This window comes from Centrocercus urophasianus, unplaced genomic scaffold, assembly GCF_019232065.1.
Source record: "Centrocercus urophasianus isolate 14NV4802_14NV808 unplaced genomic scaffold, USGS_Curo_1.0 seq_2, whole genome shotgun sequence".
Lineage (NCBI taxonomy): Eukaryota > Metazoa > Chordata > Aves > Galliformes > Phasianidae > Centrocercus > Centrocercus urophasianus.
In genome coordinates, this window is record NW_024884755.1 from 12,384,954 (window position 1) to 12,398,647 (window position 13,694).

At 41.1% G+C, this 13,694-nt stretch overlaps 1 long non-coding RNA gene across 11 annotated transcripts in view; it reads right to left on the reverse strand.

The window, feature by feature from the left end:
- Nucleotides 1-13,694, reverse strand: part of LOC122161891 — a 346,860-nt gene that overhangs the window by 32,660 nt on the left and 300,506 nt on the right. For 10 of the 11 annotated variants that reach the window (XR_006169331.1, XR_006169329.1, XR_006169337.1 and 7 more), the window contains 2 exons: nt 3,062-3,205; nt 1,076-1,163 (listed from right to left, as the gene is read on the reverse strand). This is a non-coding gene — a long non-coding RNA (uncharacterized LOC122161891). The remainder of the gene's footprint in view (nt 1-1,075; nt 1,164-3,061; nt 3,206-13,694) is intronic. The other variant, XR_006169335.1, reaches the window with a different exon arrangement.

Below are 13,694 nucleotides of genomic sequence, written 5' to 3' on the forward strand. Positions count from 1 at the left end.
TGAGTGGCTGAAAACATACTTATTTACTTGTGTAAAGCTATAAATGAAATGGGTTGGGTGAGCTCAGCTTACTTCCCAGTTCACAGATCACGTCGCAAAACGCTACCACATGTTCAGCAAGTAATTCAGCATGAGGACTGAACGCTACCGCACTGTGACCCAAATTCACTCTTCAGAGAGAGAAGAGTTCTTTCTCATGTGGAGTGAACAGGAGAGAATTCTGAGTGACTTCCTTTTTAAGTAACTTCCCACTATGCTTCCAAGAAAAAAGAAATTTGAAGAGGTTGTTTGAAAATAAATCATTTTCAATAAATTCTCTCCATATCCATGCTGATACACTTCTCATTAGAAATGTATGTTTCTTGTTGCTGCCCGTTGGTGGGTCTCATCTCTGACCTGGCTGCATTACCCACGTAAGGTGAAGCATTCAGACAGTTCTCCATTTCGTCTGCAAAGGCTGCCAGTGGTGCTGCTTAAGATGAACTGCAGAGAGGTAGCTGGAAGGTGGATGGAAATACCATTTTACACTCTCAGGTTTTGCAAGGTTTATCACTTATCAGTTTTTTGAAAGATGCATCATTTCAGGATGTGAAGCTCTCCCTGCTGGAACTGCTCTTGTCTATCAAATGAAGCCAAATCAGGAGATAACCCAGCTTTAGCAAACTGGATGTTTTGTAATGTAGATAGCAGGATAATAACTATTTCTAGATCAAAGTCGGTGACTAGGCGTTGCTCTTGGCTTGTTGGCTTTTCTGTCTGACTGCATAACCACAGGTAGGCTTGAGTTGCAAAATTGAGATCAGAATGCAAACTGCATAATTTGAGAACTATTTAGTTGCAGAGACCTGGTATGGTTCATGGAGAAGTGAGACAGGAATAAGGATGCTCAGAACCAGGGCTGTGCACCAACTACAGCCAGCCTGACCATGTGCTGCAGTCCTGGCCCACCTTCAGCCCCAATGCAGGTAAATTGCACCACACAGTTTTCTGAACAGATTAAAGCCACTGTTTCTTTCTGTCCGTATTTACACTTATGTGTTGAAACAGATCAAAAACATTAACCTTTCGTACCTACCATAACATTCTTCCATTAAAGCAGGTATTTCTGATCTTTGTTGTCTGATATTTCAGTTCTTGTTTGAATACTTCTCTCCTTTCAGGCCCTTCAATAAAAGAAAGAAGAGTGCCTCTGTGAAGACATAGACAAAAAGGTTTATTTCTCTCTTGCTTCAAAAGATTTATGTTATCCAGAAGAAGCTCAAAAGCCCTGGATGAGCCAGGAAAGTTTAGGGAGGGATGCGAGGGAACAGCACAGTACATATATTGCTGCTTTTCCCTGCTTTCATATACATACCATAGGCAGCTGTAGCCCTACAAATTTTAGGTTAAAATATGACACCAGCCCTGGGATATATCAAGGAATATGGAAAGATGACACAATAAACAATAGGGATAGAAAAGGACAGAGCAGAATACGGGTGTACAGACTTCACTTACTTCAGCTGTAGGCACAAAGGAGTCCACAGCTGATGCTGGTGCTGAGATTTCTCTTGGTAGTGGCAATGAAAAATAACAGCAATGAAAATAACATCATCATTCCAGAACGTATGACAACCTACGTTCCAGATATTGGTGAAAATTGGAGGACTTGTTTTTTAAAGAAGAAATTTGAATGAAAAATTTCTGGTCTAAAACTGGATTTTGAAGAAAAAGTCATCTTGGATGGGATCCATGCCACGCTCTTCCACTATATTTAAAAGCTGGTTTCAGAGGTGAATATCAGCATGTGAAACAGCATTACTATTAATGCTAAGGTCATATTTGTTGATTACAAAGAAAGCAGCAGATTTCCTTTGAAGAGAGGAACCAGTATTCCCCATTGGCTGGGAGCTTGCTGCGATAGCTCTGCAGTCAGAGGCTGGCAATAATTACACCTTGGGTTTTGCGGTCATTTTGGATTGGTGTGAACATGATAAATGACATGTTTTAATTTGAACTATTGCTCAGCAGGCCTGTTCAGGTAGGCAATAATTCACTCAAGCAGGCAATAAACCTGAACAGGCAATAGCCCACACTTTGAAGTATGCCAGCAAACTCTTTAGCAACAAAATAAATATGTACATGAACTTCCGCCATAAATTGTCTTTAGTGAGGCAGACCTAGTAAGAGTTTCAGAGCTGGCTTTTCAGGTACTCATGAGGAGCAGAATGAGTCAGTGGGCAGATCCTACTACTGCATTAATTCTTTGAAGCTGGACTAACGAACTGGTCCAATGTTAGGAGGAGTCTTCTATTGAGTGACTAAGCTGGCAGGGCAGTTTTTTCCTTTTACTAACATCAGTAAATTGCCTCCTGTGAAACAACTTATAAGTGGTTCTGCTCCTCTGCAGCCTACCAAACTGCAAAAAGGCAGCAGCAATGTGCAGAGAAGGCTTGCTACAGCTCTGAAGAGATACTAGAGGGTCCAAGCAGATCCAACACTCAGTGCTCAGGACACCTGCTGGCAAAGACATGTTTGCACAACACTCTTCTTTACAATTCTGATTTAACTGTTTTCAAATCAGGCCGCATGGCAGACATTACATCACTTCTATATTGCAAATGCAACGTTTTCAATCTTTAGGCAAACATGTGCATTGTTGTAGTTGCTTAAACTAAGAGTTTCTTGAAAACGTCTCCAGACTTGCTGGTAATATGTTTCTGTCTCTGTGGGATGCAGTTGTAAAGGAAAGCAAAAGTGACTTGATTTCTTCTGGCTGCCACAAGCTCTTATTTTCTTCCACAAGGACTTAGATTGCTGTCACTGATTACCCTAACAGGCCCAAGGTTGGTCTACGTGAAGCTTTTCCACCTTCTGTTTATATGAACAAGGGAAAGAATTTAAAGTCAGAAGAAAAAACAGCAAAAGATTAAATGGAAAGAGACAGTCTGTCATCAGCAGGAGATGGCTATGAGTCCCCACTGTTCTGCTGCCCAGCTGTGCTCTTGTTCCAGACACCTCTGGGTGAGATATTTTGAGATACTTCAACATCTGAGGCTGTCTCTGGTGCAGAATCCCTCACCTGTTTGCAGACGTTCTCTGTCAAATCATCCTGGATGGCAAAGCAGTACGTGCCACCATCCTATGGCTGTTGGGAGGAACCTCTTTATGGTGATTCACCATGCTGGGCACAATGTTCTTTGCCTCCCCAGTGGTGACCATTTGCCTTCAGAAAGAAAAAGAAAATGAATTTCCATGCTGGGATTTGAATCCAGATTTACATTCTTTCCCTGCATGAAGTTGCCCAGCTCTGTCACTCTATTTTGATCCATCGCAGGAGTAAGATCCAACAGCTTCCTTCCAATGGGAACCTGGACCTGAAAGCCTTCCTTCTCCCTTCCCACACCATCTGGGAGCTAGGATTTTCCATCTTTTGTTAAAATAGTTACTTACAAAAGGAGGAAAGGGTTGAGGGCAGTTCACTGCGTTTATTTCACTTGGTATGTGTTTGCCTTTGCTTTAACACAGGCTTGTTTTCATGCCAAATGACAGTTCTATTTGTTCCCCCACCCCCTTTTTTTGTGTAGCTTATGTAGAACATCTGGTTTTAAAAGTGTCGCAATTTCTAAACATATTCTAACGCTCTTGGGATCAGAATATCAACAACTGTCTATTGCGGTAAACCGCATGTCTGGAAAACATTCCTGCAAACTGAGTTCTTAAATAAACATAAAGCATCTATAACACATAATGCAAAGCAACATTCACTCATAAACTCAATATTTAGACCAGATGAGGTGCAAAATATGGTTTCTCTGGACTGAGCCACCATAATTTACAGTAACATTGATGGGCTTTCCGTTGTATACAAGAGAGGGCAGAGGTGTGGCATGCAGATTGCAGCCTTCCTTTAAGAGCACATTCTGCATTTACGTCCCATCCTTAGGGGTTTGCTTCAGTTAGAGAATGAAGACCAGGGCTACATCCTCCCGAAAAGTTTCTATGGTTATTAGAAAGTAGGAATCTAAAAAGGAATGGCAAAGGACTGACACATTAGAAATGCCTGTATCTGATAAGCCTGCTGATCTTGTGTAATATCTGCATCTATGCTAATTATCTGCATGCATGGGTCTGAAATCCAGAGGCAATTCAGAGATAGCTTGAAGATTAAATAAACTGAATAAGATGGTGAAAGGAAAATTGCAGTAAATTGGTCTGAGTGGGAAGCTTTTGTTATTTTCAATCATTATTATTATTTATAGGGTGTGGAAAGTGGAACCATAAGCAACTTTATAGAGATATGCAGTCATACTTTAAAAAAAATGGTTTCACTTTGAAACTCTTCTCCACACTGGTTTCAGAAGCTCTACTTGTAATGAGGAATAGTACCAAAGCGAATAATCACTTCAAACCACTTTTTGGTATATTGGTGGCTGATGAAGTTTGTTGCCTAGAAATGGAAATGCTGAAAACTCATTAAACAATTGCTACATGCTATAAATATCTTTTGATTATTCTTACAGATTGCTATTTCTTATAAATATTACCTTCCTTTCCCTAAAAAAAAATAATCCAAATGCCTTTCTCCAATTAACCCTTTAAGAATTTCCACTCTAAAGTTCATGTAAATATTTCTTATAAGGAAAAAAGATGAACACGTACACTCAGGCTGAGATAATTACATCTGAAGGCTACTGAATCCAGCTCTTTTGGCATCTCAGAGTTAAGGTTTATCAAGAAAAATTTGAAAAATTAAGACAGGCCTTATCATTTCATTCCCTAATATTAAAAAGGGCTGGATCTTTTTTTTTTTTTTTTTTGATGATTAACATCTGTAGTTATGTAAGGTAAGATAAGGGTATTAGAACATCTTGCTTCCCTGTATAAAGAAGATCATCTGAACAGTATGGAAATGAGGGCCTCCACCCTAATACCCCATTATGCAACTGAATAGATGTTTTGGCCCCAATCCTGCACATATTAGGATGAAAATACCCCCCCAGCATGTGGTGATACATACCATACGCTGGACCTACGTGATTGTTGGGGGACAGACTATGATTGCTTTGAAGACTGAAAACTGCTCTGAGATTGGTGAAATTTTAGGCATCAAAAGGATAAGTGCTCAATATTTCTCACCTCTTCCATAACAAACTCGAAATTTTCACTGCTGGTGTGGGTTATTGGACTGACCCAGGGTAACTGGAACCGATTCTCCATAGATGCTCAAGCAAATGGTTTCTAGAAAGCAGGCCCATTTTTAGTTTACTGAAAGCAAGCAAACTTTTAACAAATCAACCGGAGTGAAAGGGACTGAGGATTCAGCTGAACATATTTCAAGCTTGAAACAACTGGGCTCTAATGCAAAGCAGATTTGTGCCAACCTGAAGGGACTCATGGCACTCCCTTGGGATTCGCACTGTGACAACCCAACGGCTCGGCGCCTTGCTTCTGTGAGTGACTCTACACGACATGCACTGCCCGCAATTGCTATTAGTAGGCTGGTGTCACCCCTACAAAACAACTGCTTTTTGCCAAGTCTAATCACTATACCATACACTCGAGCTTCTTGAATGAGGGGTTCTCATTCAAGCATGTAGTTTATTCAAAAACACATGCTGCATTCATTATAGCTGAATATTAACGAACACCTTGAATTCTTGAACCACTACTGGTATCAGGTCTCTTGGCTGCAGCTAGGACAGAATGCCTTATGGGAAGTTTGATGCCCAGCCAGGGCTCAGATTACAAAGCATACATAGCTTTTTTTCAATATATTGAAGAATCCACTGAATGTTACGTATCATCAAAGTACTTCCTAAACACATGTGGTTCTCCAAAATGTTTATGTTGGGATTGCAATGACTCTGGAAAAATCCAGCATTCCTTTTCCAGAAGCTACAAAACAGCAATTACTCTACTGAGGGCTGTTTCAAAGACATAACCGTTCCATAATACATGTGTGTGTGTGTATCATTTTGGGAGGGAGAAGAGAATCTTGACAGTTTTGATAAAAGCTCGAAAGAAAATATAAAAAATAAGCTCAACATAAAGCACAGTTTAGAGCTTAGGCTATATTGCATCCTCCTGTTCACTCTAAGTTTGAGGCAATCACTGATGTATTGCTACACAATCATAACTACTAGCATTTTCCAGGAATCTGATCTATCTGTAGGTCTGTACGATCTCTGTTGCTTGAAGACTTGACAACTTTGCAAATTCTTTTGTCTCTTCACACAGCTTTCCTGTGTAGCACAAGAAAAGTTTTTTTGTACTTTCAAGGCTGTCAAATATCACAAAAGTAAATAAAGGCAGAGAGGAAGCCTGTGGTTGGTAAGAGCGGAAAGCAGATCACCTGAACACTGGTTCCACGCCTTACCTCTGAGATCGCCCTTGCTCTGCACACACAGTGAACCCCCATCTTATTGAGACATTACATTAACATATTTCTCAAAGCTGCATCCAATATAATATCACATTTCTCCAAGTACCCTGTTTCTTCAAAGTATGTCTTTGGCATCTTCTGTTGAGTAAGCTAGAAATAAATGTTTCTGTTATTATTCCTAAAGGTGTAATATTATTTACTTTGAAGGATCATGAACACAGATTTCTCCCACAGCCTGGGGCCAGCATCCTCCCCAGTTCCTGTTCCACTCTATTGCAATCTATTTCCCTGACCTCAAGGATTACCTTGTGGCCTCTGCAAAGCTATCGCCTGGCCCACTGTAGAGCCTCGGTGCAGCTGTAACCTGCTGAGCAAATGGAGAGCACTTAGGTGTGACACTGCTCACAGACAGCACCTGTGCATGGCCCAAATGTTTGCCCACACGTTAGTTCTGCAGTGGGAAGTCTCTCACCCAACTGCTCTTGTCCCGCTATGCTCTGCCCTTGAGAGGCTCCATCTGGAGTACTGCATCCAGGCCTGGTGCCCCAGTACAGGAAGGTTGCAAAGCTGTTGGAGTGGTTCCAGAGGAGGGTCATGAGGATGACCAGAGGGCTGGAGCTGAGCTTGTTCAGCCTAGAGAAGATAAGGCTCCAGGGAGACCTCATCGCAACCTTCCAGTACTTAAGGGAGCATATAAACAGGAGGTGGACAGGCTTTTTAAATAGCTTGATGGTAACAGGACAAGCGAAAATGGCTTTAAGCTAAAAGAAGGGAGATTCAGGTTCAACATAAAGAAGAAATTCTTTACTCAGAGGGCGGTGAGGCCGTGGCACTTTGCCACTCTACCCTGAGCAGCTTCATCTGGTGGGTGGCAACCAGCCCATAGGGGTTAGAATAGGTAATCTTTAAGGTCTCTTCCAATCTGAACCATTCTATGATTCACCCAAATCCCTGGTGTGAACTCAGCCTGCATTTAAAGGAAGCCAGGTCCCCAGCCACGACACACAACAGCAGGCTGGTATCAGCCCAGCCCTGGTATTGAACTGAAATATGCCTTGAAATAAGCGAGCAAAGGGATTGCCTCTAAAAAACACAGCTCGTGGATTTTGCATAGGATTAGGCAAAAACTTCCTTCTGTTTTTCTAAATATTGACAAAAGGAAACAGGAAGATAGGTCTGTCCATAAAGAAGAGGTCTATTAATGCTGCTCTATTCAAGTGATAGTTTTATCTCTGTATTAAAACAAAAAGAGTAATGCTAGATATTACCTTTTTTTTATCTTGATAGTTCTAAATCTCATAAAATATTAGTATCTGTATCAGCTATAAAAATTAACAGCTCCAGATCCTTCAGTGTTGTGCTCCTCAATTTCATTTTATCACCAGTTTTTCAGTTGTCTGTGCATCTATGTGTGTGTGTGTGCACATGCACACACGTCCCTCCCTTTGCAAGCTGCTTGGCTGGTGATGAATAGGCTTATAATTGCTCAGCAAGGCTGTGCAGGAGGGCTTGCGAGTGGCACTCCTGATTCCTTTACATCAGAGGTCACTATTGTACAGTAAGATCCTGATAGGAGATAGTGATAACATGATGAAAAAAAAAAAAAAAAAGAAAGAAGAAAGAAAACTGGCTTTATGGCATGGATTGTTTCACAGTTAAATAATTTTTTAGGCTTAAAACTGAAAAATTCTGTCTGGCATCTCAGTCCAAAACTGCCCTTTAAAAATGCTTGGGAGCCAATGTAAACACCAAACTCACTATGCTGTTTGTATGCACTTACTCAATCTAACCTTTATTAACAATTAATCTATCAAATTTCAATGCCTATAAAATCCCCTGAAGAATAAGCCCTGCTGGAAGCCTGTAGAAAACAAAATCTGCAATTACTGGCATTATTTTTTGATGCAGAATCAAACTTAAACAGAGTTTTACAGACCGGAGCATCAATTTGCATTTTCTACTGTCTAAAGGCACTGGAGTCCCTCGTTAAAGCACATACACAGTGTAAATGCATACGAACTACAGGAGGCAGCCAGTACATATGGAACAGATAAAGGCCACATAACTTATTGAACCTTGTGGCCTGCTGATGTAACAAAATAAGCCTTGCAATGAGCAGTAAGATCTTAACATCAGCTCACTCTTTTGCTGGAGTGTAATAGATGATAGCCCTCCTAGGGCCAGATTTGGATCCCCATGTTTATCAGGAGTCTTACTTCAGGCTCTGGCCCTCAGTACACTGAATGAGGGATTTAGAAACGTTCATTTGTAATATTTTCTCTGCTCTGAGCAAAGTGCAGAAAGAGGCAGCTGGAAGGTTCCGTGTTCCAGCAGCTGAGGGGAAGGAGACCCTGAGAGCAGCCTATGAAATCTTTACAGTATGGATGAGTCCTCTTCCAAACAGCTCTTTGTCAGTGTAGCAGCAATTTGGCCTGAACTGGCTAATCACTCAAATCAACCCTTTGCTGAAATTTTAAACCCAGAGTGTTAAACTTTACCAGCCAGAAAAAGCCGTGTATGCCACCACCTTTTCCTGCTAGCAAGGAGTCCGTTGTTCTTGAGTGATGCCCAATTTCTGTCTCTTTCTGGTCCACTTCTGTAGGTTTCATGACAGCTTTTTGGTTTTTTTTTTAACAGCCTTCCCTGGATTCAAAGTCTAATCTCACTAGGACTGTTAGTCATGAAATCAGCCCATGAAAGTTTGGTGTAAGGATACAGGAGAAAGTTCTTGCACACCTGAAATCTGGTACTAATGGAAACACCCTAAATGCTGATCTAGACCACAATATGGCAGAGCTCGGAGGGAAAATCTAAGGAATCTCAAGAAGCCAAAGAGCTGATCCTATTTATATGAGGACTGTCACCTGTGCAGGTGAAGAGAATTCAGCCTCCAAGGGCAAACTCACCACCCTTGTGCCTTAAAGAAATGCTCCTGATTATAAACTGCGGCTGTGGAAGTTTGCTGGTAGCAGATCTATTAAAACAAAGAGACTTTATTGCTTGAGGAAATATGTTTTGAATGGAAAGTACTGGTCTGAAAGGAATGGGTGGCTATTTACTATGCTGCATTTCCAGCAGCAATCTCCACATGCTTTTCTTTCCTTGTTTATTTTCACTCTTCTCTTGGCAAGTAACTCACAGCTTCAAACCTCAGCTTAAAGGAAAATTTAGGCTGAAAACCTTTTGTGAAATTGTATTTCATTCCAGCATCCTTGAGGCCTGTCTTGTATTCCCTCCCCAGAATCCATCCTACATCCTAACAGACACTACAAAAGAGAAGGTTGATGCTATTGTTGCTTTACAAATGCATTTACAGCTTTGCATTCAGTAAATATCCACCTTATCTCCAGTGAAAAACAGTATATTATAAACCCATTCCTGCTCTGGAAATGCACTTCCTGATCACCAGACCACAGTCACATGTCTACTGCCCACTGGAACAAAGTGACCAAACCACAGGACAAATTAAATGTAAGTACATTTGAATCCATTCATAATATAGCTGATATCTATAAAAAGCAGCTTCTGATTTTCCATTTTCAGAAATCTGCAGGGAATGAGAAGTACATTTCGAGATTATGCACAAACTGAAAGCTCTAAAAATCTTGCAAATACTGAAATTGATGTAGATGGCTCTTCTGGGCAAATAACATCTCGGGAGAAAAGACAGAAGCTCAATGGCAGTTGCCTAAGGTAAGAAGGGCCGAATAAAAAGGATTCCACATCCTGGCAGTGAAAGAAATACAAGTCAAATGAGATCTAATCCAGCTCAGGAGTCAGGCAGGTCAGTCTCAAGCCCACACAAGAAAGAAAAGGTCATGGTCACCAGTGGCATAAGCAGATAAAAAGATCCCACAACAGCATGGAGACATGCGCCCGCTGAGTAAACAGAGCAAGGTCACACAGCTCTCAGCTCTTCCACAGCTTTGGCAGTGTCACAGACTGGCAAGGAAAGCAGTGAAGCCCTGTTGAAACCATCAAGTCACCATCTGGTGGTATTCTCCAAATGATCTCCCATTCTGACACACCAAGAAGATGATTCGGCAAAGGAGGAAGAATCATCTGCAATACAGCGATACATGTCAGTTCACAAATAATAGGAACTCATTTTTCACTTCCATGATGCTTTCCACGCTGTGGGCAGCAGTCAAGAGCCCCTTGTTTCTAAGGCCATTGTATGTTTTAGTTTAGGAGATGAGACCTAAAGTCTTTTGGATCAACTGTTGTTTTAATACAGTTTATTTTTTTTTGTTTGCTTGTTTTCATAACATACAACCTGCAAACATTTCTACAAGGAACTACTGAAATGCACAGACTGATCATAAAGCTCTGATAAGAGCCTGTGGTCTAACCACTGCGAGCACTGGTTCAATCCTGATCCCCTTCATCTTCCAAAGGTTGACACATTTCATTACATTTTGCTTATTATGTTGCCGACTTCTTAAAGAAAAGTCTAAAAGCAGAGGTTCTCTGTGATTCCTCCTCACAGAATGTGGGTCTCAGTATCATTTCACACATGAGAGAAATACAGATCTTTCTTTTCTCAGGGAACAGATCTCCAGAAAATAAAGACCTACAAGAGAATTCTCAAAGTTCAATATCATAGCATTACATATTTCTATATTTCTTTCTTTCTTTCTTTTTTTTTTTTTTTTTAAATCTAATCCTCTGTGCAACAGTTCATAAAGTTTTAAAGGGGGTTATGCATTTTCTATAAAGTCCTGTAATGGCACGTTCCCCCATTAAGCCTTAATTCTATAACCTGTTCTGTATTTCCATGCTTCCCTGTAGCATTTCAGTAATGTAACCTCAAGATGAAACACACTACTGAAATGTTAGAATAGTTTCAAAGTCTTTATTTAATAAGTTTCTACCATTAAAGGATAGGAATTATATGAGAAGTTTGCTGCATAACGCATAAGAAAACAATTATTTAGATAAAGAAGATCTGAACGGCTTATATATCCCTTGTTCTTCAACCCATTACATGACATCATTTTAATATAAAAGTACTTTGTAATTATGATGCCTTCCTTGATAATTCTTTGTTGTACACCACTGAATCTTGCTTATCTGCGCCCAGAGATCTTACACACACCTTAATGAAGACCCACAAAAAGTCTTCTCAACCCCTTGCTTCGCTTCGGTGTGCTCGAGAAAGCATTTTCTTTAATTTCCACATTTTAAGCTTTAATCTTTGCCTAGAGGGCAGTAAAACAGCATCTCCAGAGAACTCCAATAACTAAATTTGCTTCTCTTACTCAGCGAAGGTCCACGGGCTCTTCCTCAGTGTTTGTAAGGCTGTGCTGAAAGGTACAGCCAAACCATAACCAACCCCGGCCAGCGTGGCTTGGCACGAGCACGGCGTGGTTCGCCCCGTCTGTCTCCCCACTGACCCAACCAACCAACTGTGAACCTGCCAAGAAAGAGCCTCCACGCCATCCCTGAAGGGTTTTGTCAACCCTGCTGCCAGCGACCCACCAGCTATGAGGTAGTGTCTTGGTTGGAGATTGCAGGACTAACTCAATTAGTTAATGATGGGGCAGACGCTAATGCTGAGAAGTTGCCGCTCTAGTTTCTGGGCCTAACCAAGGACTGTGAGGAAATGCTGGAAGTAAGACAAGTGCATAACTGTTCCATTGCAAAACTTCAATGTCTGTAAGATTTTCTTCCAGTGAGGTATGCAGCTGAGATGCTGCTTCATGGATCAAAAGCCACCTGGCGAGTGGAACAAGATCTCAGATAGGCAAACAGCCTGGGTGCTCTTTTCTTTTTTAACAGAAAAAAAAATAATAAAAGAAAATTCAAATCCAAACAATCTCCACAAATCTCTCCCTAGATCTCTCAAAGATCTGAAGAAAGACACGTGTCCAGTGGGGCTCACCTCTGTGTTACCCACCAAAGGGCGTGAGTTCCACAAGAAAATGCACTTGAAGCAGAAGTGGAGTGTTTCTTAGATCACAGCAGATAACACCGGAGTTGAAAATGCTGGAGTCATCGGGAGTGGGGACAGCCCCAGCAAAGAAAAACATCTGGGCAGCAATGCTAATAAACCTGGCTTCTCATAACCTTCTATACCTCTGCTAACCCTCTGTCACCCAGCCGGGATGTTATCCCTTGAGAAGGGCATGACTGGAGCCCTTCTCTACCTTGCAGCCTATTTTTGTAAATTGCATGGGCACACCTTTCCCAGCATATACCTTTTCTATCTTCTGGTGACACTGAACAAAAGGATTAGAAGCCAGGCAAGGAGGATAAAGATGGACAGAAATAGGATATGGTGATAGTCTCCCCCCTCTAGAAAACTAGAAAATGTGCCAGAAGGCAAAATAATTACAAATTATGATAGTTATTTGGAGATAGGAAGACAGAACACATGCAGGAGTGTCATTCCCTCAGTGTTTGGAATTACTTAATCTTGCTGGGAGACAGTAACAAAAATAATCATAGACTCACAGTTAGGGTCAGTCTCTAGCAGATATTTGCAAATGTTTTCAAGTGCCTGTGCAGAAGGGATAACCTCAGCTTGCAGACAGAGAGTGTTACCACTTTCAATCCAGCACTGCTTCTTGTGCACAGCTCTGGTTACGGTGAGCCACAAGCGGTTCTGATTTTCTTTGTGGATGCTTGAGCCCCCCTTCCAAAGCACAGAAAGGTATGGGAGATCTCAACCAAAATCTACCAGAATTTGAAAGATGCCTAGACTAATTTGCTGGAACTCCATTTGCACCAACATTCAACATTCAGAGCAGCCTTGCAGCCACGCACACAAGTTGTGCTGAATAACACAGCCTTCCCTTTTCCCTTTGGCAAAAATGGAGTAGCAAAGGAAGGCTGCTTGTGAAAAGCATTTCATATGCAAGACAGATTAGAACATTAGTGGTGTAATAAAGTAAATAAGATGGCAATTGACCTGAGACATGTGGGGTTTACCCCGATTTTTTGTTTATAGTTGAAGGTCGTAAGCTATACAAACCTCTATTGATCAGAGTCCTCTTTGTTTAAACAGAACCTACTGTATTTATTTGTGCTGTTCCTCTAAAGTCAAACAAAAGGGGACAGTTTTAAGTAAATCTCTGCATGACACTGCTGCCATGTGGTTCATTCACTCAGTATACAGATGTTTTCAATCTGTACAGTTTGTCTTTCATATCCATATGAGATGAAGCAGGCTTGATTTAGGCTGGGAATGATGCCAAAGAGAGAAGATACATCATTAACCCTTAATAAACGACTTACGAAGCATCCCCAGTTTATTCATTAAAAGGACTCCAGGAAGGATTACCATAACACCTGATGAGCAGTAAGAAGCTTTTACTTGTCTGTAGTA